The sequence below is a fragment of the Lonchura striata genome, chromosome 15, assembly GCF_050655825.1.
Source record: "Lonchura striata isolate lonStrDom1 chromosome 15, ASM5065582v1, whole genome shotgun sequence".
In the NCBI taxonomy this organism is placed as follows: domain Eukaryota; kingdom Metazoa; phylum Chordata; class Aves; order Passeriformes; family Estrildidae; genus Lonchura; species Lonchura striata.
The window spans coordinates 10673520-10700015 of record NC_140717.1 but is presented as its reverse complement, the minus strand read 5'-3'; the positions used below and the strand labels follow the sequence as shown (position 1 = coordinate 10700015).

General features: G+C 46.8%; 1 long non-coding RNA gene across 1 annotated transcript; it reads right to left on the bottom strand.

Moving 5' to 3' along the window:
* Nucleotides 1-2805: 2805 nt before the first annotated feature.
* Nucleotides 2806-25852, bottom strand: LOC146766012 (uncharacterized). The gene is made up of 3 exons (XR_014958603.1): nt 14436-25852; nt 12953-13170; nt 2806-7275 (listed from the first exon to the last, which is right to left on the bottom strand). It is a non-coding gene; the product is annotated as an uncharacterized LOC146766012 (long non-coding RNA).
* Between the last annotated feature and the right edge of the window lie 644 nt (nt 25853-26496).

Below are 26496 nucleotides of genomic sequence, written 5' to 3'. Positions count from 1 at the left end.
ACATGCTTCTCTTGAAGAATTCTTCTCTCCCATACAGTATCACTGGTTGGTTTTGGACAGTCATTTAGGGGTAAAACAAAAACCCAGATACTCAAATCATAATACATACACCATATTGACAGCCTGATCAGCTGCTAAAAAGCCTATCTTTCTTTATGACTAAAAGCAGACATTTAAAATCAGCAGTCAAGACTTGTTAATGACTCTTGTAAAGATCTTCAGTGATGCCTTATGACATCATCATCACAAGAATCTATGTAAAAACTGTTTATATAGAAACTGCTCTCACAGGCAAACAATTTCATAAATTGTTTTAGAAATTCTTTTGTATCTCAACTGATATTTGTTTATGAACTAGCTTAAAGTGCAATGCAACTCAACCTCCAAGCAGCTTTGGTGGTTGATTACAAAAAAAAAGGCAATGGCTGGTCCCAGAAGTCAGCCTGGGAACCTCATTTCAGTCCCCCAAGACCCTCCTGCCACTGGAGAAATGAAGTTGCAGCACAGCAATTGTAGCCTGCAGCATTAGGTGGGATCTTCAGTGGGTTAACTCCTCCAGTGATCCTGGACCTCTGCGGTTTCTCGCAGGAGCACTTCATCATTGAACCACGCTTTAGGGCACACTGCTTTCAGCAGGGGTCTCAGCAGGTACCTTTGCTCATTAAAGCAGAACACAACAGCCCAAGATTTCCTGCTGATCCAGGAAGTTTCCCTGCTAAACACACAGCAACTCCAGAAGCACACAGCTTCACATCCAGCCACTACCTGTAGTGCCTGAGTTCAGTGAGCAGCAGAAACACCACAGTATATTACCATGGAAAGACATAACACAAGTACAACTGCACAGGAGTTACATGACAGGAGTCAAATGCTTAAAAGCATGAGATACACAGATCCATAGGGAGGTAAAATAAATCCCACAGGAAACAACCAAGCTGCTAACTAGGACCATACAACCAGGACTTATGAAACAGCTCCAGGTACTTTCAGTGAATGCAAAGCTGTATCTTCAATGTCGGACATTTTAACAGGATTTGAGTACTTTAAGCAACACCAGCTATTTGCAGCAGAGAACTGGGTACCAAATATTAGGCTCTGCCAGCCAGGGGAAGGCCCATGCCACCCCATGAATGAGCCTCCCACCCTGAGTTGGTGCAGCTGGGTCAGAAAATATCACTGCTGGCACTTAGAGCTCTCCTGGATCTCTGCAGGGAACAAGCTGGAATGAGTTTGGAGCTGCCTTCCAGAAAGTCTCAGACAGTTCATGGACAGCAGGCTAACTCACACCTATGTTAGGGAGAGTCACTCAGAGAAATCAGGGCACAGATGCAAAAAGGGCAGTTTTCAAGCCATTCATGGCAGAGGATCACCACTGAGATTTTGTGTTTGTGGGTTTTGTTGTTAGGTTTTTTTAAAGGATATACATACACTTACATGTAAACACACTTACAATGAACTCCAAACATGTACCTTGAAGTTATTTATGCAATCTCTATAGGTTTAGTCATCATAGACAAAAACATTGCATCCATCTGTCATGCTGGATCAGATAACCGATCCCTCAAACCTAATAACTACTTCTGGAAAGCCGGCAAAAAACACACTTGCTTAATTCTGCTTCTTAAAGACACAGCCACTTGTTTCAGTGTGGGCACAGAGGAGCCACCCAGGTCCAAAAGAACTACAGGGCATCAAATGTTTCCTTCAGGTCTCGTGAAAAAAAAAACTCAATCACCAGGAAACATAGAAGGATGAAACACCAAGAGGCTCTCCTGGTGAGCCATCCAAAAGTCAGCCATCAAGAACTCACACCAAAAAAGAGGTCATCTCCAGTACAGCTCTTTTTCATCCACCATCATCCCGGCTAACGCAGCACAGCAAAACCCCCAGCACTCCCTAGGGCACTGGGAGTGAACAGCCCAGACCTCACATACCTCATGATGGGGTTCTGCAGCCTTCATCCCAACGGGGATCACACAGGGGGCTCTGCAGCCTTCCATCCCAACGGGGATCACACAGCAGGTTCTGCAGTCTTCATGCCAACGGGGATCACAGAGCAGGTTCTGCAGCCTTCATCCCAACAGGGATCACACAGCAGGTTCTGCAGCCTTCCATCCCAACGGGGATCACAGAGCGGGTTCTGCAGCCTTCACCCCAATGGGGATCACACAGCAGGCTCTGCAGCCTTCACCCCAACAGGGATCACACAGTGATCTTTGCATCCCAAAGACCTCACAGTGGGGCTGTGCAGGCTTCATCACAACAGAACCCACACAAGACAGGTTCTGCATGCCTTCATCACAATGGAAGCCCCTCTCTAGTATTCTTCACGCCTTCCCCACCATGGAACTCCCGAACGGGAGGGCTTTGTGACCCTTCTTCCCATGCCGGCTGGGCACGGCAGCAGGCGACTGCAGGAGCTCTTGGGCCGCCGCACTTCAGCCACCGCTGCCCTGCGAGGCCACGCAAACCCCACAAATCTGTTCTTTATTGGAAACACATGTGCGTGCCGGGGAGCTCCGACCCAGCTGCCCCACCCCAGGCCGGGGCGGCGCCGGCCACAGCTGCCTTGGCTTTGGCTTTGCCTCTCGCCCGGCCGGAGGGGCCGCAGGCGGCGGTGCCGAGTGCGGGGCAGGAGGGCGGCGGGAGCCGCAGCGGGTCCCGCACAGCCGCCGGCCCGGGGCGGCCACCAGAGGGGGACAGAGCACCGCTCTGGGCCGGGCCGGGCCGGGCCGCGCTCCCGGCCCCGCGGCGCTCCCGGCCCCGCGGCGCTCCCGGCCCCGCGGCGCTCCCGGCCCCGCGGCGCTCCCGGCCCCGCCGCGCTCCCGGCCCCGCCGCTCGCCCTCCACCCGCGCCGGCCCCTCCGCCGTGCCCGGGCGGGCAAGGGGCACACGGCAGCCCCGAAAGGGCTGCGGGAGGTTCCCCGGCTCCCCGCCGTCCCCCCGTGTTTGCGGTGTTGCTGTAGGGTCTGCCTGCTGTATTGGGAGCTACCCGAACCTACAGCTGACCGCAGCATCGTCATCTGACCAAGCACCGCAAATAGCGTTTTTTATTTAAAAAATACTAGACCAGCTCTTTGCCATAAGTGACAAGTCATATTTAATTTCTTTGGTATTCGCGGAAATAACATCAATCAACATGAATGCATCTGCTAGCTAAATATGAACGTAATCATCCATTAAAATGTTAACATTTATGAAAACTGTTTATTAAAATAAAGTTATAAGAATCTCATTGTGATTTGATAATCAGTTAATGTCCCCTTAAGGCAGAATTTAAACATTGGATGTTTGGAACTAGATAACATTTTAAACGCCCCATCAATTTATAACTCCAGTTCTTCTGAAACATGATTAAGCCTTTGTGTTGCAGCCCTGGAAACAAATGTCCTTTTTTTATCCTTGTGCCCTGTGCAAAACGGACCTCCCTCCCTTCCCAAAAAAACCCAAATTCAGACAAAGAACCGACGAGGTGAATGTATGGAGATAAACTGAAGCCAAAATGAGATGGTCTACCCCACCGGATCTAGTAGGGCTTGTGTGACAACAAGAAGTGCTGAGTTAGGAGAGCCCTTTCCTTCTGGCAGGGTGATACTGGGAGGGGGTGACAGAGGAGCATCCTTGGTACGAATGGGCTGTGCCCAAGGAGACACTGATGTGACCAAGAAGCCATCCACATTCCCAAATATGCCTGCAGCTGTGGCACTCCAGACCACGCTCTGTCCTCGCCCTTGTGTAGCTCCCAGCTGGCATCTCCACTTGGATATGCACGTTGGCATCCTCCGCCTCAAACCCAGCCCCTTTTCCAGGAAGGGAGATGTAACACACGTAATTAGGTCCCATTTTGCTGTAAAACAGCTGACAGCCATCGGCAGGTTTCATTTTGAGTCATGCTTTCTATGAAGCCCGTGTCAGGTCTGCTTCCCTGTGCAGAAGCCCCAGCTCCCCAGGCAGCTTGCTGTGTGCCCAGCCTGGCGTGCAGGAACTACACGGTGCACTCATGTGCATTGAGATTTTTTTGCCTTCCCTGTTCTGGTAACTCTTCAACTCAGATTCAAATGTGACTGCAACAAATTCAGTTGGCACCTGTTTGCTCCATCCAGCATTTCAACAGACAGCTCTGAGGGGAGCCAGGCTCCTAATTCCTGCCATGCTTTAATCTCCAGACTCAAGCCAGCTCTGGCATACCCCATAGAAAGCTCATATATGCCATTGTCCTTGACAGGTATAGTTTGATCCTAAAGGACTATCCCCACCACATTTAATAATGAATCATAATGAATAGACTTCTCAACAACTTCCTCAGGAACAAAATAGTTTCAGACACCCCCAAAATTGGTATGATTAGTCATAAAGTCAAAAAATATGAAACATCCAACGCTGTATGGGAATAAGAGAATTTTGTATCTTAATCTGGTTTTGTGCGTACTCTTAAAAAATCTTGAGAACTCTTAACACATAATAAATAGGGACTTCACAAATTTCCAAGTTTCAGTTGTTTCAGTTGAATTTAATAAACTGCAGTTTCATAATTCCCAGTCAATTCAGCTATAAACCCCCAATCACTGCCAATTCATTACATATTAGTTTTACCAGAATAGATCCAAATTCCTTTGATAACCACGAGGAAACTCTGAGCACTGTCTTTGTTCTGGAGAATTTCCACTATCATTCAACATTAGTCAAGCACTAATGGACATTAAAAAATAAAGAATTGCTGTAGACTGTAAAAAATACATAATTTCAACTTTCCCATGTGACTGACGCCCTGAGAAATTGACTGACATTGCTATAACAAAATAATTATCCTGTTATAGCTGTGCCTATATAACTTCTCCACATGGACACTCTATTCTAAAATTTAAGTGACTTTATTACAGAATAATTACTCAAGGACTTTAGACCAGAATGAGGTTCTGCACAGGAGAGTTTTGACAGTGTGGCTCTGGTGATTTAAATTCACCGTACTAAGCAGGTAAATTTTGCTGTGCGAACTCTCAGGAGAGCCTGCCAGCAGTATTAGATAAGACATCCCAATTCTGTATTATCTGAAAATTGAACTTCTGCACTGTGCAGGGCATAGCATCCTATTTTGCATGCATTGTTAAACAGGCAAGGCTTTTGCCTCCCAAGGGAATGTCTTCTTGAAGCTCAGAAGGAAGGACAGACAGGCATCACTCTGTTGTAGAGAAAAGAAGGGAGGATAAACCCAGAGTCACATTTTCCAAGCACACTATCACTTACTTCCATTTGCAAACATGAACTCTGGTGTCCAGCCTTCCCACCCACTTGCCTATACTTTCTGGCTAGAAAAACACACCTCTGAGGCCAAATTCCTTTTGCTTGCTGGTATTCTCCTAATGGGCTCTCAGGAACAGGCGGGCCTCACACGGGTTGCAGCTGGTCCTTCAGACACGCCGTGCTCCCAGCACACGCTGTCCGGACGTGCTGCTGAGCCCCTGGCTCCTCTGCCCGCTCCTGGCTGCCAGCCCGCGCTGCCTGAGTCACCCTGGCCACAAATTATTCATTCGAGCCACCGAGCATCAGCACAAGCCACATTCTTTTAACAAGACTTCACACGCCTCTGCTAGCAAATGTGACGAGTTGGGTCGTGGAGACACGGCGAGAACCTGAAGTGTGAGATGCACAAGGGAGTCGCAACCTCCTCCTCCTCCTCCTCCTCCCCGCATCAGGCGGGCTCCGGCGGGCGCTGGTTACACTGGAACAGGGAGCTGTGTTTTGCCTGATCTCGGCAGCAGGAACAGCTCTGGTCTCTGCACAGAGACCACCCGAGATCCTTGGGTGCTCCAGGCACAGAGTCATTTACCACGTGCTTGAAATTGAACTAGTGGAAAGATCTTGTTCGGTCCCAAAAGGCAGCTGAGCTAACACACAGGAATCAAAAGGAAACAAGCAGCCCTATTAACAGCAGGATCAGTGAAGACCTGGTTTGCTGCGCATTTGTCTTTCAAAGTTGAGCTGCTCTGTGGATTCCCTCATGCCTGAAGACTGAGTTTGTGCCTTTTATTTGATGGACAAGTGTTTGCGTGACAAGGTTTTGGTGGCAGGGTAGAGGTGGCTTCTGTGAGGAGCTGCCAGAAACTTCCCCTGTGTCCAAAAGAGTCAGAGCCAGCTGGCTCCAAGACGGACCCACCACTGGCCAAGGCCCAGCCCATCAGCAACAGTGGCGAAGCCTCTGAGTTAACATTTAAAAAGGGATGGTGGGGAGGGGATGGGGGTGGGAGTGCCTGTGCAACTGCAGCTGGAGAAAGAAGCAGAGAAACAGCCCTGTAGGCACCAAGATCAGTGAAGGGGGAGGATGTGCTCCAGGCACTGGAGTAGAAATTCCCCTGCATCCCATAATGAATGATGGCAATGGTGAGGCAGGCTGTTCACATGCAGCCCGTAAAGGTCCATGGTGGAGCAGATACTCACCTGTAGCCTGGGGAAGACCCCTCATTGGAGCAGGGGGATGCCCAAAGGAGGCTATGACCTTGTGGGAATTCTGCACTGGAGCAGGTTTGCTGGCAGGTCTTGTACTCTTCCTGGCATCCCTGAAAGGTTCAGCTCTCCACTGAGCTGTGGAGCACTCCACAGGACAGCTGGGGGGACTGCACTGGAGAGATGGGAGAAAATATTTTTCTGTAGATCTCTTCTTAGTCCAAAATCAGGGGGAGTAGCTATACACGGGACATCCTGTTTTAGAAGAGATTTCTTAAAAGTAATCCTTTTTTCCTGCAGAAATTTTGACACTTCTCATTCTGGACTCTACTCACCATAAGTTTGTAATGGAAAAAGAGTTCTGTAGCATTTGAAAGCAAGGAAATACTGAACAGTTCTTGCCTTGCAGCTAAGTGTGATCCAGGCTCCACTGCAGTCAGAGCCAGGAGTCCCACTGACGTCAGTGAGGCTTGGATTTCACTTCTGAAAGTTTGTTTTTTGTTTTGTATTTGTATTAAAGAGCCTGAGAACCCATGCTTGATAAGGTCAAGCAAGCCCAGCAGGGTCGATACAATGCTCTTCTCCCCTCTCAGATCCCAGGCACAGCTCAGACCACTCTGTGTGTGTCTGCCTCGGAATTATTTAACTGTCCAGCTGGTTAAAAATAGCACAGCAGCAACTCCCTCTCCAGCCTGTGACTGTTAAATGGGCCATCAGAGCCCAGCCAAGGCTGAGGTCGTGGCCTGGGCTGCACATGTGGCCAGGGCGAGCTGGATGCCAGAGGGAGGGAGAAGCATGTCGCCGCAAAGCCCGCTTCCAGCACGATGATATCAGCCTGTGAAAGAAAGGCAAGGCAAACTCAGAACACTATGAAGCTGCCAAAGAAAACACTGTCTTCACAATGAACAAAAGTCTGATTAATTATTAATTGCCTGGCAGCTAATTAGCATTCCCTTGGGCAGCTGTCTACAGAGTGCCTTATATTTCCAACACACTGTGGGCCAACATCATCGATGCAAATGGCTTTGGATCAGAGTTAGCAACTGATTTGTTGCCTGAAACAAGTTGTTCCCCTCCCATCTCCCCATCTCCTCCTGTCGCCTCTCTTTTTTCCACCCAGGGACTTGGGCTCATGACAGTGTGAACTGAGCAGAAACCATCCCTTGCTGATGAATCTCCTTCCTGTGATGCATTTCCAAGGCAGCCAGACATCTCCCAGCAGCCACCCCTGTACACAACCCCAGCCTGCATAACAAGAGGATGACTGCAGTGCTCCAGCCCTGGAAAAAGCCTTCCTTGGCTCTTGTACGGCCAGAGGGAAGGGGAGCAGCTCTAGGTGATGAGGAAGCTGCCCAGTCTAGGCTTTAGAACTCAAGGCAGCATTTAGGGAATTCAGCATCAGCTATTGATGGACTCGTTTATGTTAGAAAAGACTTGTAATGTCATCGGGTCCTACCCACTGCCAAGGGCACTACTAAGCCATGTCCTTAAGCACACATCTACACATCTTTTAAATCCCTCTAGGGATGGTGACTCCACCACCTCCCTGGGCAGCCTGTTCCAATTCTTGACAACCCTTTCAGTGAAGAAATGTTTCATAATATTCCAGCTAAACCTCCCTGCTTGCATCCAGCTCCTATTAATGTTAATGGGACTTAGGCACACGCATCAAGGGCAAGCACACCCCTTATGAGAGCATGAACATAAATTACAGCTATGTACAGGCAGAGCAAGCCTTCAACTTGCTGTTTTACAATGCCAAGAAAGACGCACTTTCCATTTTAAGAACTTAGCAGCTTTAATTTTTATTTTTTTAATGGAACAAGTCAATGGAATTGGTGAAATATTGCAGCAAAATCTGAAGGTTTCTCAGTTTATCATCACACCACTTGGCAAAGGCTGTCCACAAACCTGTGCAGCCTAGGAAACGAGTTTAGGATTACTAGTGTCTCCAAAATGCACCTTTCTGAGGTTTAAGTAGGTGTCATGCTGTCCCTGCAGTACAGAATTAATTTCAAAGAGTTTTTGACATTTTCCCTGAGATATTCACACAGCCTCTGTATTTTACACCTGATATCTGAGTGTACCCGTCACTCCTATTCATTAGATGAAAATGTGTCTGAGAGCTTAACAGGAAAGAGGGCAAACTTTAAAAGAAGAGATGGTGAAGGAAGCAAGGATCAACTACAGAGAGGGCTCAGGTGTCAGCTTTGGCCATCAGGAGCACCAGAGAAGGTGAGCTGACCTGGAACCCAGCAGAGGTAATGGATATCACCCCAACAACTTCACCAGAGCTCAGCCTGATGCTCCAGCTCCAGACATTAGAGGAATGATCACTTTCCTTGCAGACAAGGCCAGGTGATAAAAGCTGCCATGGTGATCAGAGAAGCCCTCATTAACAGGAGCACAGGATTGCTGAGCCAGAGAGCAGTTTCCTGATCTGTTTACACATTTTTTGGAACAAGGAGTCCTGCATCGAAGACTACATGTCCTGGCTGTTACTGCAATATAAACATCATAAAATGACTGTTTTCCTACCCAAAAGCCAGAGGATAAGTGCTGATGCAGCAAGATGATTGAGATAAGAACAGTTGTTTTCAGAGTGAAGGGATGCAATCTGTGGGAAGTTCTTTGTTTCTAGGCAAAGAATTTGAGCTACTAAGTGAAAAAAAAGCCCACAGTCAAATTTCAAGTTCTTATTCTCATTCCACAGGTTTACCCTGCCTGCTGCCTTGTTCTAGCTCTACACTGTGCCAGCGAGGCAGCACATTAGTCAAATATGAGACCATTAAGTTATATGTCTGTAGATATGGGATATAACCCCTTGAAATATATATGCACTGCAGAGGAGCAGAGCATGGCTCTGTTGTACTCCTGTTAACAGTTCTGCAAGGAACCTCCAGCTATGATGCACAGCCAGATATTTTATTAGACTACATTTCTCCTTGCATACATGAGTCACATAAAGTACATAAACTCATGAAGTCCATCTAAGACTGGCATAAATCAGGGGTAACACCAGTGGAGCCAATAGAGTTGCACTGGGGTTTAAGTGGCATAAATCAAAGGCTGATCAGGTACACATTTTCTTTAAGGTAGACAGACCATTAAGTGGCTTACATAGACTTCTTATCACATTACAGTTCTGTAAGGTAAATAACAGTCACCAAGCACTGTATATAATGAATTGCAGCCTGCAACATAGAGCAAATGGCCATTTTTCTCTGGGAATCTCTCAGCTCAGAGCTCTGAGACCAAAAATAATGGGCAATATTCTCCAGCATTCGTGTGTGACATTCCCATTAGTATAAACAGGAGGTATGTGCCCAAAGTCAGGATGTATTCATCAGCAATCTGAATTGGATATTACTGAGGCTCCCAATGAACATTCCAGTTTCATCCCCAGCCATGACCTTCCTAGGGAGCAGCCACAGCTCTTTACTTGCCTTTGCACAGGAAAATATTTATTTGGTGTCAGGTAGAGATGGAACCAGAGGAAGCAGGGTAGTCTGGTATCACTCACTCTGAGCATCAGCCCCCAGAGGAGCCTCGCACGGGCAGCCCAGCTGGCAGCAGCACTCACTGGTGCATGCACTGGGCATCTATCACAGCAAACAGCAGCAGGACACGGAGGCTGCATGGCAGCTGAAGCCTGAAGAAAGTAAGAGAAGTGAAGTGACCTCAAAGTCACAGGACAGATCAAGAATTTTACACTTTAAATGACCAGCCTGACTGTTTTCCTCCCAGTAAAGCCTGCTTTCTGCCTATGTTCACATTTATTGTATGTTGGAAGGGCAGTAAAGAGATCAGAGTTTGTTTAGATTGAAGTTTAAAAGTAATTTGTCTAGATCAGGGGAGAAAGATGCTTCTTGAAAGCGTAATATACGCATTAATTGCTTAATTTTTAAATTAGACTTCAAGGTGACTGGAATACAGAGTTCAACAGGTAACCAAAGTGTAGCTAACACAGGCAGAGCACGCATGTGTACACAGCTCTGTTAACAGGAACAAATTGCTTCCTGCCCTGAATTGCACCTAGGAAGAGCCATAAGCTGGTTCAAAACTAAATATACACCACAGCATATGTACTTGCTAAGAAGGTCATTAGAACACAAAGCTAGGGGAGACAGCTGTGCCAGGAGAAAATAAATATAAGATGTAGTGGAATCTGTGCAAGAGAAAATAACTGAAAAGACACGGAAGGCCAGGGAGCACAGCTGCTTGAAATAATTTTTTAGAAAAGAAATGGTGCAGCTGCATGCCTTATTCTAACCTCCTGTCTCTGAAGGTAGGAACCTTAGCAATGCTATTCCTGCCCCGCTCAAGAGTAAGCATCTGGCACTACAGAATGCCTTATGGAGAGCCAAAGATGAGACTGCCCATCCAGCCTAAAGACTTAGGTTATAAGATTCTGGAGGTCTTGGTTTTGCAGTTTAACAAGTCTCCTTAGCAAAGACTTTCTCCACTGCACTAATGCAGACTTCTCTCAGCTCTAAATGGAAGGGCTTAATCCCAGAGTTACTGGCTTGTCAATAAAGTCTCCCAGAATACTGTCCATACCTCGGACAAGCTGCAATTAGTGTAACAGAACAACATAAACAGGGCTCTAACCTAAACATGACTGGCAGGGATACAATAGAGGGGTCAGGGGGAAGCTAATCCAGAAATTCAGTGTGCACCCCCTTAAGCAAGGAATTTGAGTGCAACTAAAAATAGAAGGTGAGACTATCTGACAGCTAAATTGCCAGTGGTAGTTTAGCATGGATTCAGTTACATTGCTCAGCGACCCTCAGTGAATTAAACAGATTGAAATGCTAATGATAGAGTGAATTCCCAGTACAGAGGTAGAATAAAGTAGTCAGATTAGGCTTCAGACAAGGTGAGTTCAACGGCAGCAAAGAGATCAGAGTTTGTTTAGATCAAGGTACAAAAGTAATTTGTCTAGATCAGGGTAGAGAGATGCTACTTTAAAGCTTAGGGGCTCCCCAGTGTTAAGTAACATGTCAAAAACAGTGTAGACCTGAAAAGCTATTTCAGTGACTGCTATTTTAGGTGATTTCTGTCAACACTGGAACATTTCTCACTGGTCTCAATACACTCCTAATGGCATCGTCATTTATCTCCTAATTAATTAAATGCTACTCTGATGACAGATGTGCGACAGTTCACCTGGGCTGTCACTCAGACTGTACTCGTTTCATTTCTCTGCATATTCCAACCAGGGTAGTGCTGCAATGAAACCAAAACTGTGGCATTTCTTCTCTTTGGGGTTTACAGGTGTTACATGACATCTCAAGTACACAGAGGCTCATCCCCACTGCTCCTCCCAAAGCTCAGGAAGAAGGAAGGAGTCACAGGCTTGATCAAGTGTCTTACCTGCCACTGCACAGACCAAGCCCAGGCCAGCTGCATAACAAAATTTAAATCCCAGGCTAATGATAATGGAAAGTGATACTCATAAAGCACAAACAAAAATTAAGACCTGAACTTGAAACTCCACTCAGGGTTCAGCTGTTCAAAACAACTCTGGAGGCTCTGCAGAGCAGGTGTATTAATACATAAATTCTAGGATCAATTTAGCCTTAAACAACTGATCCATCCCTTCTCTTCCAAGGTCACAAGGCAAGTCAATGCCATTAGATTAAAACCAAACTTGATATAAGATGCACTGTCCTCACAGTGAGGGCAATTAAAGACCTGACTTGACAAGATAGCGGGCTCACCATCACTCAGAGTTTTAAAAATGGGATTAGGCATCTTTCTAAAGGATCTGTTTCAATTCACTACCCTTGTAATTCAGGATAGCTATTCTCGTAAGAAAGTGACATTGCAGCTTGTCATTCAACTATCAATCAGCAGTGTCATAATACTTCAGTGTCAGTTGTCTGTTTCCATTACAATAAATAAATAAGAATTACGTATTCTAGTCAAGAAAAAGCAATGCAAGCCTGTGTAAGGTCAGGGGAGGTGTAACATGTCATGCCCATGGGAATTGCTCTTGCTGTAGTGCTTATATTAAGCAAGAGCAAGAAATCCAAGCTTTCTGACACCCATGTTTTCAGTCTAAGCACCAGACCTCACCATCTGGCCATTGGGCTAATTACCATATAGGAAAAACTACAAGAAAAAACATCTTCCAGAGTGATAATTTGATTTAGGTTGCTCTGCTTGAGGTCTGACACAAACAGGACCAGTTTTGAGATGGCAGCTGACTTGGCAGGAGTCAGGCCCTCAGACAGACGGGCTGCACTTTGAGCAGTCACTTCTCAGACACTGCATATGGGACGGGACTCACTTCTGCCTTCCTCTTCACCGAGGCCAGTTGTTGGCTTAGTCTTAGTGTTACTACAGGACAAGGCTTTGTGGCCAGTATTTAGGAACTGTGTGAGACAGCTTTGATGACTGCCCATGAGGCACCACCTCAGCACCAGCAGTTAGCAAGATCTGGGACCAGTGAAAACCTGAGGAGCTACTGTCCCTCAAGTACAGAGGAGCTGCCAGGAGACTCTCACCCCTTGTGGTTCCAGGCCGAAATGAGATGCAGCAAGTGGAAATAATTCTTGAGAAGCAGAGCCCTGATGTGCTTTCTCCATTCATAGTAACAGTCCACTTTATGCCAAGTGACTCATTACCGTGAGTGAAGGGAACGTGATTCAACCAGAAAAGCACATGTAATTTGCATAGATTACTTTCCCACTTGGTTTTCATGCTGTGAAGTAACAGGGACTGCCTTCAAGAGGGAAAAAAAAAAAAAAAAAAAAAGTGAGTCCCATGAGTAATTCTTTGCTTAAGTATTAAAATATAATAGATTGAAGCAACATTTGGATATGGCAATCTAGAGGAAATAAAAACAAACTAAGCATTGTGTTCTAGTTATTTCTAGTGTTGCGAAAGCAAACAGAAACTATTGTTCAGAAAATGCTCCAAACATCCTTGCAAAAGAAGATATAAATGTTTCTGTGAGCCCATGGCAGGCAGGCAGAGGGGGCAGACTCAGTCATGAGTTGGTGGGATTTCAAGATTTGTTTTACTTCATCGGCTGAGTGCATCTTGTATTTTTCTCAGTGGTGACACCACCCTGACCAGCCTCTGAGGAAAGACCACTGCAGAGCTGGAGACTCCCTCTGAACAGGGTGTGTTCTCCTTCAGACTTGCACCTTGCTCTGGGCACTGCAGCATTTCACAAGGTAAAATTCAGACCGCTTTCAGCAGTCATATATCCAACCATTAACCTAAAAGTAGGATGTGATTTCACTTGTAACTGCACTGAAATGCAGTGGCTGCAGTGGGTAGTTTGCAATTTTCTTTTGCTGAAGCACTTGCTGGCAGAATGGTGATAAGAATAAGCAACTGGTTCCAGTAAAGTCACAAGGGCAAACCCAAACTGCTTACTTTGTGTATAAATGGTTTAAAGTGACAAGGAATGGGGAAAGCAGAAGATCTGTCAGAAAAAATAAACAGGAAAGAAAATATTACTTCAGAATAACTCATCCCAAGTAAATTGAGCTTTCTGAAGAAGCAGCTTGTAAACTATTGGGTTTCAAGAGCTGCATCCTGGCTCCAGGCAATGTATGATGCTTCACTTGACAAACAAACCAAGCTCAAGAAAAAACAACTTTGCTAGATTAAGACAGCAAAGAGGTTTTGGGAAGAACTGAAGTGACACACAGCTCACCAGATACAGGGCTCGTTTCACTGTAAGAGAGCAGTCAGGCTTCAGATGAGGCAGATAAACAACAGCCCTGACACCCACAAAATCTTTCCCCACATTTTGAGCCAACTGCAAAGATCAGTTACACCGTATTTTAGGAAATGTGTAGCAGAAAAGTTGCAGCTCCTAACAGCAGCACAATGAAGACATGCAAATCAACATGCAGCTACAAGCCTGGAGCATTACTCAGCTTTCTATCCCCAGGCCTGCATCTCCTGAAGCCTTCTCCCTCTGTCTTGCATTTCTCTTACTTCCAGCGCCATGGCTCAGAGGTAGTTACATACCTGAAATTGTGCTGCTGAAAGAGGAGGTTCACCTCTGGTGTCCTGAAGGATAGGAAATGTCACTGCAGAGACGGGTGAAATTACACCCTCTACAAGGCACTCCCTTAACATTCCAAGAAATTTATTATGAACCTCATATAAGAAACCAGCTGAAAAATAAAGAGAAGACAAGTAATAGAAGGGCACTGCAAAAGTAGATAGAATTCATCAATAACAGAAAAACAAAACAAAAAAAAAATCCCTGTTAAGACTCTGATCAGCTTCACATTTTGATCTGGGCTATCTCAGCATGTTCCAGCATCTTTGACAAGTGGACCTTGTTTACAAGTGGCAGCAGCTGGAGAGCTCAGCTCCAACTGAGGTCTCCTTGGGCAGAGCTCCCTGAGGAAATGGAAATCAAAATGTGCTGGCTGAGAGCTTACAAATGGGGAACTGAGGCACAGGAAGGTTAATAATAATGATACCTCACATTTCTTTATTGCTTTAAATGGCCCACACCCTTTACAGACGTTACCCTCCCAATACCCTGGGGAGAGGTGACTGGCTATTATTATCCTGTTTTTCCACCTATGGGGACAAAGAGAGTGAAATGTGTCATTCCTCAGGCCATATAGCTGACAACTGATGAACATACTTCTCTGTTTCAAGTCCAGCTCAAGTGCTTCATGAAATATCATAGTATTCTCCTGGTCAACCTTGTCTTTATTGCTCCTCCTAACTGCAGACATTTGGAACATCCTTAACTCCTTTGCTGGAACAGTTGGTTGGGGGCCAAGCATAAGGTGCCCTCACCCATCGAGGACAGACAGCTCCTTTCCCTGGGACATCCCTCTCTCCCATCCCCATCTGCCAGCAGCATTCCAAGTGTGTGTCCTTGCTGGGCTCATTCCTCCTAAACATCTTACTACAACCACTGATTTTATTGCTCCAGTGCTTCCTGTAACAATCTCCTCCTTCTCCCCTGCTTTTCCAGCTGAAGGAGGACCACACAGGGCTGGGAATGGGGCTGAGCAATGATTTCTAGGAGGATAAATAGAGAGAAGGGAAATAGCTACCAGGCAATGTTGACATAAGTCTGAGTGGAAATTAAACAGTTTCTCACCAGCAGAGTAAGCTTCTGGAACAGGCCTGGGAGCAGCAGTAGTGGGGAGTAAATATCAAGGACAAAAAAAAAAAAAAAGCCCTCAGCCAACCTATGTAGTTTTAGTATGGAGCTTGTTCAGTCTATAGTGATGGGCCTTATAGGATGATCTGCTGATGGAGGAGGTCTCCCCAACCTGGAACTCCCTGTGACTTCTTTGAAAGCACTGAGCTGTGCAGCTCACAGCCACCAAGGTCATTTCTGTAAAACCTTGGCTGCCAAACAAACAAAGCAGTCACCAAGAAAATTGCATTGCAGCATTCAGCTCCTGCTCTGTTCCTGGCACTTTGGGAATCTGTCTCTTTATGTCCTGAAGAAGTACCCCCATCCCTCCTATGGCAGGGGCTGCTCGAGTCCCACCTTAACGAGGTCCTGGGATGCTTTGCTATAGGGCTGGTGGTGCCTGACTCCAGTGGCACTCAGTCTGCCTCCCCGTGTCACACCCAGCTGCTCTGATTCATTTTACTTTGCTCCAAAATAAATTACACAGGGCTTCCTGTGGCTAGCATGTCCTGTGGACATGGATCACAGGCCCCTTTGGTCAGGCTTGTGGAGAAGGCTGTAACAACAGCAAGGGGAGTTGGTATGATTTAGGAAATGTTGGGAACTTACATTCAAGCAGGCAGCCCCTTCACTCCCCTCCCTGCTTTCCCAGGGTGCAGACTGCCCTCGTCCCCACCAAAATCAGCCATGCAGTGGGCACACTTCCAGCCAGAGGGGATGAAAGGGATGGGTCAGAGGCCAGGTCCTCCTGCCTGACCCAGGGGGTGTCAGAGGCAGCCAAAAGCCATCCATCAAATGTAAGTGCTTGGTTATCACAGAGGGAGTGCTCGAGGCTTTGTCTCCATGGGAAGATTGTGCTGGTATCGTTCAGGGTATGAACACAAATTGCTGTGATCCCTTGGGGCCCTTCTTCGCTAGAAAAATGTGAGTCCTTAATGCTCATTAATTAACTCAAAGGAGGCTTTGCAGGGAAACGTGTAGTTTTCACATGAATCAGGAGGTTATGTTAAAGACCAACTCTGCATATTTTATTGCTGCATGATTCAGCAAAACTCAAGCATGCACTTAAGTTTAAACATCTGCTTAGAGCTCAGTGAAGTCAAGGGAAGGCTGCTAAAACACTTCAGTGAATTGGAGCTTATTTAGACTGGGTGTGATTTAGGAATCAGCAATCAAAAATTTCCAATACTTTACCTTGTACTGTAGTACCTGAATATGTCCTGCTTTCCATTTGGCTGGAAAGCTGCTAGCACTATGGGAATAGATGAGACCCAAGAGTACAGAAGATTCAAGGCTGGCAGTCATGGCACAGAGGTGCATGTTTCTCTCTGCAGGACTAAATCACCCCAGTGCAATTAGGACCCACACACTGGTTTTCTGCTTTCCTGAAGGCTGTTGCACTACAGACTGAACTGCTTTGTGCCAAGAGGCTACAAGGCACTGCCCAGATATGCTGAAGAGCTTTTAAAAGTGCTGTGTGTCTTTGGAAGGCACTCACAGCCCTGGGATGACGAGGTACTGCTGTAAAGTTGAGAAGATCAGCTGTGCTTTTCTGCCTGGATAGTGGCAGGCATAAGGCATGTGCTGCCACAAGAAGGCAATTCCTGGAGCTCTCTTCTCCTACCATATGACAGTGATATAAGAGGGTCCCAAAACCAGTAAAAACACCATCCTTCAAGCTGGGGCTGACTTGCAGCTGGAGCAGCAGATGCAAGACCCAGGCTGTTCCCCCCTCAGCTTTTCAAACGGCTCCCTTCCTCCACCAAAGCCTAATGATTGTTCTTTAACCTTAAAATATGACAACCCGTGCTGCACTTCTGTGATCCTGTAATCATATCTTCCTACAGACACCCTTCTCATGCAGCTTAAATATTTTACAAATACATGTCTAAGTACAAATCTACCACATTAACTCTTGTATAGAGGGTACTTATTTTCAGCTGTGTGGCTGGGATTCCTATCAGTGTAATTTACCATGCAGCATGACAGAGCTGAGCTAGGAGGCACAGCTTTTACTAGCTAAAATACAATAAAATATGCTACACCATGTTTCACAGATGAATCACTTCTAAACCATGCCTTTAAGTATTGTCTGTCACTGCAGTTCCTTATTGTAATACTGTGTGAGAGCTAAGAGAAGGAGAGAGAAATTGCCCTTTAAATCTCTACAAAGCCTATCATCTAGAAGAAATTAGGGACATTTGTTCTTGGAGTCAGGTGGGTTACGTAAGAGAAAACTATACACAACAGGTCTTATAGGAGTGGAGGTGAGGCAAATGTGTTTTCACTTATTTATATTATGTTTTATTCTAAGAATATCGAAGGACCAGCTCACAAACAAAACAACACCCAAACTCTGTAAAGAGCAGCTGCAGTCCAAAGGGTACAGACAAGTATTTCCTCTCGGCTGAAGCTGCCAGGCCACCAGCATAGAGACCCCAGGAGAGCAGAACTTCCTGATACCTGCTCTGAATTAGCTCCCAAGGGGAGAGTCAGCAGAATATGGACAAAGTAGAGGAGCAGGTCAGACAAATCAGCAGACAGCAAGGTATTCCCATCTGCAGTCAGTGCCAAATGGTCTTTGCAGCCCTTGCTCCAGAGGACAGCACTGGAAGTACTGGCACAAGCCCCAGCAGCCACAGAAAACCTGAGGAGCAGACAGCTATTTGGGAAATGGCCATACAAGACCCATGCCAAAGATCTCTGAACACTTCCCAATGTCTAAAATCAAACTGAAGTAGGAAAGACCCAAAGTTACAGGGAGAGAGGAATAATGATCTCCAGTGGGATGTCTAGAGTCTGGCCAAAGACTTTATAATTTATGTGACTGGAAGGCACACACTTCATTCCTTTTCCTAAATACATCTCCACTCACCAGATACCCAGATTTTCCCTGCATTCCCTGGCTTGCCTGCAAGGGCCCTGGAGCCAAGTGTCAGGTTATCCCCAGGGCTGCTGGAGCCCTTCACAGACCCAGAAGTTTCTTCTGCAGATTGCAGCAGGTTGTTTCTAAACCAGCATCTCCTGGGCTCTCCTCTCAGTTCTTTAAGGCCACCTCTGAAATAATGCAGTAAAGACAAAGCTAGAGCAAGAGGGCTGTCACAGCTGGTGGCCACAGCTGCAAGTTTAGGCCAGAACACATTGTTCTTCCTGCTGCAGATGCTTTCTGTTAATAAGACACTAACTACAGAGATGTTTTCTTCTTTGGGCATCTACAGCACAAATCAAAACCAAGGTCAAAGTCCACTTTTTCATGTACCATTTTGGAAGGATAAACAAGAAACACTTCAGTCCCATCTGACATAAATTAATAATGCTCCTGTTATTCACTACCTGTCAAAAGTTTCATCAAGCTCAGGTTTTGAAAGATATCCAAAGGAGATTAAAATGCTGCATGATAGAAGAACACTTGACCTTGAGGGCAGAGCTGCTCAGCAGCAGTGCAAGAGCTGTGCATGGCTGCTGCACAGGGGTGCACACACACAAACAGCCTGGTCCCTGCAGGGACTGTCACTGAGCTGCCAGCACTGGGATGAGTGTTAGAGCTCCGTATCCCATGTCCACTGAGGGTACAATCCAGAAGGTTTCTCCCTCTCCAATATATTGCAGAGAAGACTCCTCTCCTGCAGCTCTGAAATCAAGTGCAGCAATCATTTCATGCTGAAACACAGCATTCAGCTTCAGAGATGAAGACTCTCTGGACTGTGTGCCACTGCCTTTTGGTCACATAGATTTGAAAATAAAATAATCAGAGGGGAAACACTGAGTATCGGCTCAGTGAGAGTCCTCTTCCAACTTCAGAGAAAAGTGCAGTCCTCTCTTCCAGCTTCAGAGAAAAGTGCAATTTGGGGTTGCTGGAGATCCCTGGCATGCCCAGGGCTGGTCCCAGGCTTACATGCAGCTCTGGATAGCTTGGAGCAGCTTCCCAGTTCACTCCACCCACAGAGATTTTCTATCTCAGGCTGCACAACTGAGTGTGTCTCAGTACCAAAAACCAGCATTAAGTTAGTTGGACTGGTGCTTTCCTGTACATTTTGTAAACACTTTGAGGGCACGGGGTTTCACTATGTCTCATGGCTTCTGCAGAAGAAGGGTGAGTCAGAACTGGCCAGTGAAGAAAGCTGTTATGTCTGGGACCCTGCTCCACCAGTTTCAGAAGCTGGCTCTGGGACACATCCTTTGATTTTTGGATTTTTTGCAGGCGGCCATCCCCTCAGAGCCACAGGCCCCTGGGCACAAACAGCGGATCTTTTCCCTGGGAAGGAAAACTCGCCAGCCCAGGTTCCTGATGTCAGTTTGTAGGGCTCCCCTGGGACTGTCAGGGCAGCACGAGTTTGAGGTTGGGGCAGCTTTGGTCTTTGACACATCCCTCACCATTCGGATTTTTTGATGTCAGGGCACCCACCCGGGGTTACAGGGCCCTGAACACAAACAGTGCCACTTTTCCCTGGGAAAGAAAACTCGCCAGCCCAGGTTCCTGATGCCAGTTTGTAGCATTAGAGTTAGGTTTAGGGTTAGGTTTAGGGTTAGAGTTAGGGGTTAGGGTTGGGATTAGGGTTAAGGGCAGGGTTTGGGTTAGCTCCAGCACAGAGGGTGACAGTCTGAGTCAGGGAGCCCATGCTCTGGACCCTCTGTGCTGGAGAGGGTTAGTGTTAGCTCCCTCCATGCTCCCTGACTCAGTCATCCTCTGTGCTGGAGAGTCCCCTCTGGCAGCTCTCAGCTGGCCTGGGGACCAGCCCTCAGACAGCTCCAGCTGGGAGGGAGGAGGTGATAGTGGCCTGGAGCAGTGGTGCCCTCCCAGCTGCCAAGGTGGTACTGGGAAATATGCCCTGGTTCACTGGGGGATAATGGGCTGTCAGCTGAGGAGATCTGGGTGTTTTTAAAGATCAGCTGTTTTACATCTACATTGTCAAACTGAGTAAAAGTTGCCCTTGTAGCAAATTACTTCTATAAAGATCAGAAATGTATGTTGCTTATTGCCTATTGATTTCCTGGATGAGGAATGTGCACAAGGCACAGAGCAGAGCGTTTGCATCCCAAACACTTGTATAATTATGGGAGAAATACACATTAATGAGGGGCTGACTATATTTTCCTTAAGTGGAAAGTGTATTTAAAAGGAGAAGGCTCCTAGAGCTTTTGAAGTCAGAAGTTGTTAAACAGTCGGCAGATGGAAATTTAAAATTCCTTCACATCAAGGGTCTGTGATCAATAGGGATTAAGTCAGACAGGACCTTTCAAAGCTTTCCAAGCTCCTAGCCTTATTAACAAATAGGTATCTGAAACACAGAGACACTGTGGAGGTATCTGTGAGATCTTGGTGCCAGGAGAGAGGCAAGGGGACAGAGGCTGAGGCAGAGACACGACCATTGTACCTGGCTGACTCACCTACAGCCACAGCAGCCAAACCTGGATGCTCATTTCCCTTCTTTTGGTGCTGCCTATCTCCTGATCACATGCCAGTCTGAAGAGGAGGTTTCCTACCACATTTCCAGGCACCCTACTCCTAAGTGTGCCATCATGGTACCCCTTTCCCACCAGGAGCTCTCTGTTGCAGCTCAGATGGTCACAGAGGATCAACCAGTCCTGGGAGCAAAGACCCACCTGTGGGCAGGGAAGGTGCAAACAGTTCCTTTGCATTTGCTCCACTTGCAAAGTTTAACGTCCCCGGTTTTATTCCAATCGCTTGTTTGGGTTTTTGCTTTAAACTTAAAGCTTCTCAATCTTCTTTGGGACCAAAGCTTTGTCTGAGTCAGGGTTTGCATCACAGGAGATTCTGTTAGGTGCTTCCAGGGCCTTTCTTGGAACTTGTTTCTGCTGCTATTTAAAGCCCCAAGGCCTGTGAGCTACAGGTGAAGTAAGACTCCCTCTGCTACATGTTCACATCACAAAGCAAGGGGACTGATTTGTAAAAAGATCAGCAGCTCATATCTCTGCACCTCTGGCCTCACCTGAGAGTCCTGTCTGAGGACTGATATTGTGAAATGCCTGGTTAAGGCATTACGACAGTCTTCACTTTCTCCTGTCACCTGAGAAGCACTGAAAAGAGGAGAAAATGGATCTGAATATCTTTGTCTTTTTCTATTTTTTTTTTTTATCAAGGAAAGAGAATAGATTAAGATCCTTTCCTTTTCCTGACAGTTTTCCATTAAGTATGGACTGAAGAAGCATTAGGTCCCGGGCCTATAGAAAAGGTGTCCAGGCAGCAATTCTGTAAAAGAGGAGCAAAGATTAAGAGCTTTCCCCTGATCAGTTCCAGAAATCAATTTCTTCTTCTTGTAGGATTTTTTTATACAGCAGTTTTGCAGCTTTACTAGAGTTATAAATATGCTGTCTTTTGAAGAAAAAAATAGATTCCTGCAAAATTAAGAAATACAGTCCCTTTCTTTTCTTTGTATCTAGCAGGTGCAAGCTACCAAAAGAGATTTCCTTCTCAGCAGACGCTGTATCCGAGCACTGCGGTTTCATTTACAATATTTCCTGCATGAGTGAGCATAGCCCTGTTGCTGCCACGTCTTTGGATTTACGATGTGGTCAACACTTTGTTATTCTCTTCTCCGCCTTCCAATCGCCTTTGTCTCACTCGGGTGACACGGGAGGCTGAGGTGAGCCGTGTGGCCACTGGAGACTGCTGTGCATCTTCCCAAGTGGCAGTGGGAGCTCGGGGACCCTGGTGATGCCTCAGCCAGAGAAGCAGTGCAGTGACAGACCTGAGACCAGCACAGCTCAGAGCCCACCGTCCTCGGCACAACATCGCCACGCTGACGAGCGGAGGGAAATGTTTTCTGTTGCTGTGAAAGGAACCGACGCGGCTGGAGATTGAATCCTTTTGGATTCATCCTGGCACAATGCCTCTGGCGTGTACAAATGGAGCATTTAATGTTTACAGCTCTGCTCTGGCTGCACTCTAACCTCGCTATGGCGCGGTGGGGATTTCCAACACGGCGGTGCCACACGTGGCATCGCCACTGGCAGCGTTTGAAGTGGGCGAGAAGCACTCACCCTGGCACTGCAGCCTGCCCTCTGAGGGCCTGGCACCCAGCGAGGCACCTGCACCAGGAGAGCTCCACTGGGGGCTCCTTGGCATGGCAGCACATGGCTGTGGTGCACAGCGTGACACTCCAGGATGTGACTTCACTGACCACGCCGGTCTGTGCCCGTTAAATAACGTCAGAAGTTCGGAAAGGACATCCTTCTGATAGCGTGGCACCTGTTTTGGGCAAACACAGCCATGTGGAAAATAAGGTTCCACCAGCTGCAGCAGCTTCCTCTTCCCCCACTTCACTCCAGATCAGCTTTCCACAGCTGGAGACCGCAGGAGGAGGAGACTGCAAGTCCTGCATCCCTCTCAAAGCAACAGCAGACCTGGGTGAGGAGAGCTGGATCTCTGCCTCACATTGTGCAAAAGTAGAATGAGTACTACAATATCATGGAAACTGAATCAAATGGGGAAATGCCTTTTTTGTGCATATATTTTTTTTCCATTCCTCTCCCCAGCCCAGCACAGTGACAGACTCCTACAACTTGCAAGCTTCCTGAGGATGCCTTTATCAGCCAAAACAGGGATTGTTTGTAACATTCCTCTCTTTCCCTCTTCCACATCACTTTTATTGGCTGGCTCAGCTTCCGCTGCCAAGTGCTGTTCACTCCTCCAGCAGAGGAAATGAGCAGCACACACAGGCTAGGCAGGAGAACAATATTAATGAAAGAATTGGGAACCATTTAATGCAAATTACCCTGGGATCAGACTGAGCCTAGCCACTGCTCCCCATCTAATATCATTTTTGTTTTTCAGAAATATCTAAATGCTGGGAGCAAATTTCAAGTGTTGTTTGTACTTGGCCCCAGTGTGGGTCAGACAATACAAAGCAAACTCCCACGTGCTCTGCCCCAAGGAAGCTGATTTCTTCTGCACTCTGATTTCCTCCTGCCCTGAGAAACATGTATCATTTGTTACTCAAGTATTTAAAATGCCAAATGTGGCAGGATTTGTTCTAATCAAACTCAGCAGTACTGCTGCAAAAGCATCTCTGAATCTGAGATAGGTTTTTTTCTTTGAACATTTCCTCTCCATTGCTAAACCTTACAAGCACTTACAGCATCTGGCATGTTTCTTGGTTGGGTTTCCTGGGACTAGACCTCAGGAAGCCACACAGTTCATCTCCTTCCCCAGGGAAGGTCTAGTTAACAAAGTCATCCCTGACAAACGTTCACCCTTTTTAGAAAACTTCCCAAGAGGGAGGGTTTGTAGCTTCCTCATGTGAGCCATTTGAGTGCTTCATAATTGCAGAAAATACACGACACCTTGGGAAAATCTCCATAATATTACCTCAACCTCATTCTGCCATCTGCTTTGGTTTTAGTAATGACATCTCTTAGCGTCAGGGAAAATCTCTGACTCAGTATTTGCAGGACAATGGCACACACAGGTATCATTGCAGGGAGAAAGCTTCCAGGAACAAGTGGATTTAAAGAGATTTGCTGAGCCTTAGTTGTGAGGTTAACTCTGGATATGAGAAGAAAACACAGAGGGACTGTGAGGTATCAGAAGAGCTGAGTTAGACAAAGAGGGGTGGAATGGTGTAAGAGCAGAGAGTTCTGTCCTCACAGGCATCGTTATCCAGTGGAAGGAAAGACCTTACAGAGGGCAGTACTGCAGGCAAAGGTCAGCCTGTCTGCTCAGAGTGTCAGGACAGCCCTTTCTACAGCACAGCTTCACAGGGGCCAGCCTGCTGGGAACCAGACAGGACCTGGCCACTCACCAGGGCACTGAGCAGCCTCAGGGTACGCCGAGGACATTCACTCATGACTGACATGGTGTGATCTGCCACCTCTGTGGTGGAAGGGAAAGCACCTCTGAGTCATCCCTGCTCTGTTTACTGTTAGCAGGGAGTGCTGAGAAGGGAGCAGCCTCCTGGGGCACCTCCTGCCACAGAGCCAGCTCCAAATGGCCCACGCTCTGCAGAGCAAATAGAAAGGCTGCTGCCGCAGGAATTTCCTACTGGGGAATGGTTCAGAGCAGAGTGAGGCTCACTGTGGTTTCAGTTCGCACGTTCCATTGGCTTTCACCTCCAACAAGTGCTCCTGCATGCCCTGTTCTCAGGAGTATGTGTATTTTGGGACATAATTTAACTTCCCTGCCAGGCAGATCAGCTGGGTTCCCCTCTAAAACACTCAGCCAACCCACTCAGAAGGGCTGGTGCCCCTCACTCCCCAGCTCCCAGTCCCAGCTGCTTCCCAGAGCAGTGGTTGCTGCCTCACAACCTCCTCATTGCTCAGGCCCAGGGGAGAGGACAACTTCTTCTCTCCTCAGAAACATTCACAGCACCCCTGATCTGGTCCCACACCCCTCAGCCCCCACCAGCTCTGGATGCTGACTCTCACCTGGTCAAAGCCAAACCTGTGGATCCAGGGCTTGATCCCAGCAGAGAAAAGAAAAGGAAAGTCTCAGGAACCCACAGGCAAGAGACAGCAGGCACATCCTGTCCTATTCACATTCACACAAGGGTGCAGATTGCCAGCATTTGAAAGTTCCCATGTTCTAATGTATTTTTTAAAATAGGCTTTTTAAAAAGCCCTCTCACACAGAGAGGATTTTTTAATAAAATAGTATTTGAGGAAAGAATAAAGCTGGGATTTTGTTGGGGCCAGAGGGCCTAGATAACACTACTGAGTAATGAAACTGTGCTCAGCTAACCTAATGGGCTTACCTGGATGGTCTGTGGGTTTCTCTTTGTCTCCAAGCCAAAACTTGAGAAAACACCTGCAGCAAAAATCTTATCTGCACTCTTCAGTTTTCTTCCCTTCCTCATCTCCTGCACTATGTGTTATAAATAGTTTCTTTCCCTCCTCCCACTATCCCATTTATCAGCACAGCACTGGCTCTGTTAAAATAACGCTACATCTAGAACTAGGCTCCAAGCCTATTTGGAAGGATTTGTAAGTATTATACATTTCTTTTGTTCAGCAAACAGAAATAAAATGGGAGTAAATCTGTGAAGGAGCTCAAGGCTGATACCCTGACCCCCACCCCCAGCAGAGATTGTGCACCAACACCATCAGTTCTGGCAATTTTCTCAGCAGGGGTGGCGCTGAGCTGCTGTGAGTCCCTCTCAGGTGGCAGTGTCCACCCAGAGCAGATACAGCACAGATGGAAAAAGGCAAAAATCAAAGCCCAGGAAGGGACCCTGTCAGCTTACCAGAAGTTTAAGGAAAATTTAAGTAAATCAGAGCAGGTTGTGCTGGTCTGGAGAAGACAAGGGCACCTGTGATGTGTGCAGGTGGCTCTTGTGGATGGTCTGAACAGGGAATATACTGACTGCAGGGAAAGCAGAGCCCCAGGCTGTGCTTCAGTGCATTTGGAAAGGAGGGATTCACAAGAGGATAAAGCAAAGCTTCAGGCCCAGACCTAGGTTTGGAACAAAGGTGACTCCAGCCTGATGACTCTGAGAAAGGAAAAGCAGGTACCTGGGAGTCATCCTGCAGTGGAAGCTACAAGAATAAAATGGCATCTCAGCCTCAGGTAAATTTATAAAGGGAAGAGCAAGAAGAAGAGGACAGAGGATGTCAGGACAATGTACAAACATAAGAGCAGCTGACTGTGCATACCCAGAAATGTATCTGAGCTGGGATGCATCTCACTGTACTTCAGAGGCATCTCTGTCCCCCTCATCATGACTCTGGGCTCCCTTTATAGTCACAGCAGAGAAAAGGACCCATTTACAGAATGATTCATCTGACCTATTTTAGACATTTACTCTAGCATACAATGACTCATGTCCTTGGGGTGCCCATTTCTTTCCTATAAACAAGAGTCTAGACAAGTAACTCAGATGTAGACATTCACAATTAGATGTCTACGTTTGGACAGATGAATTCTGCCTCTAATGTTCAACCAGAAATCAGCCTAGAAGCTCT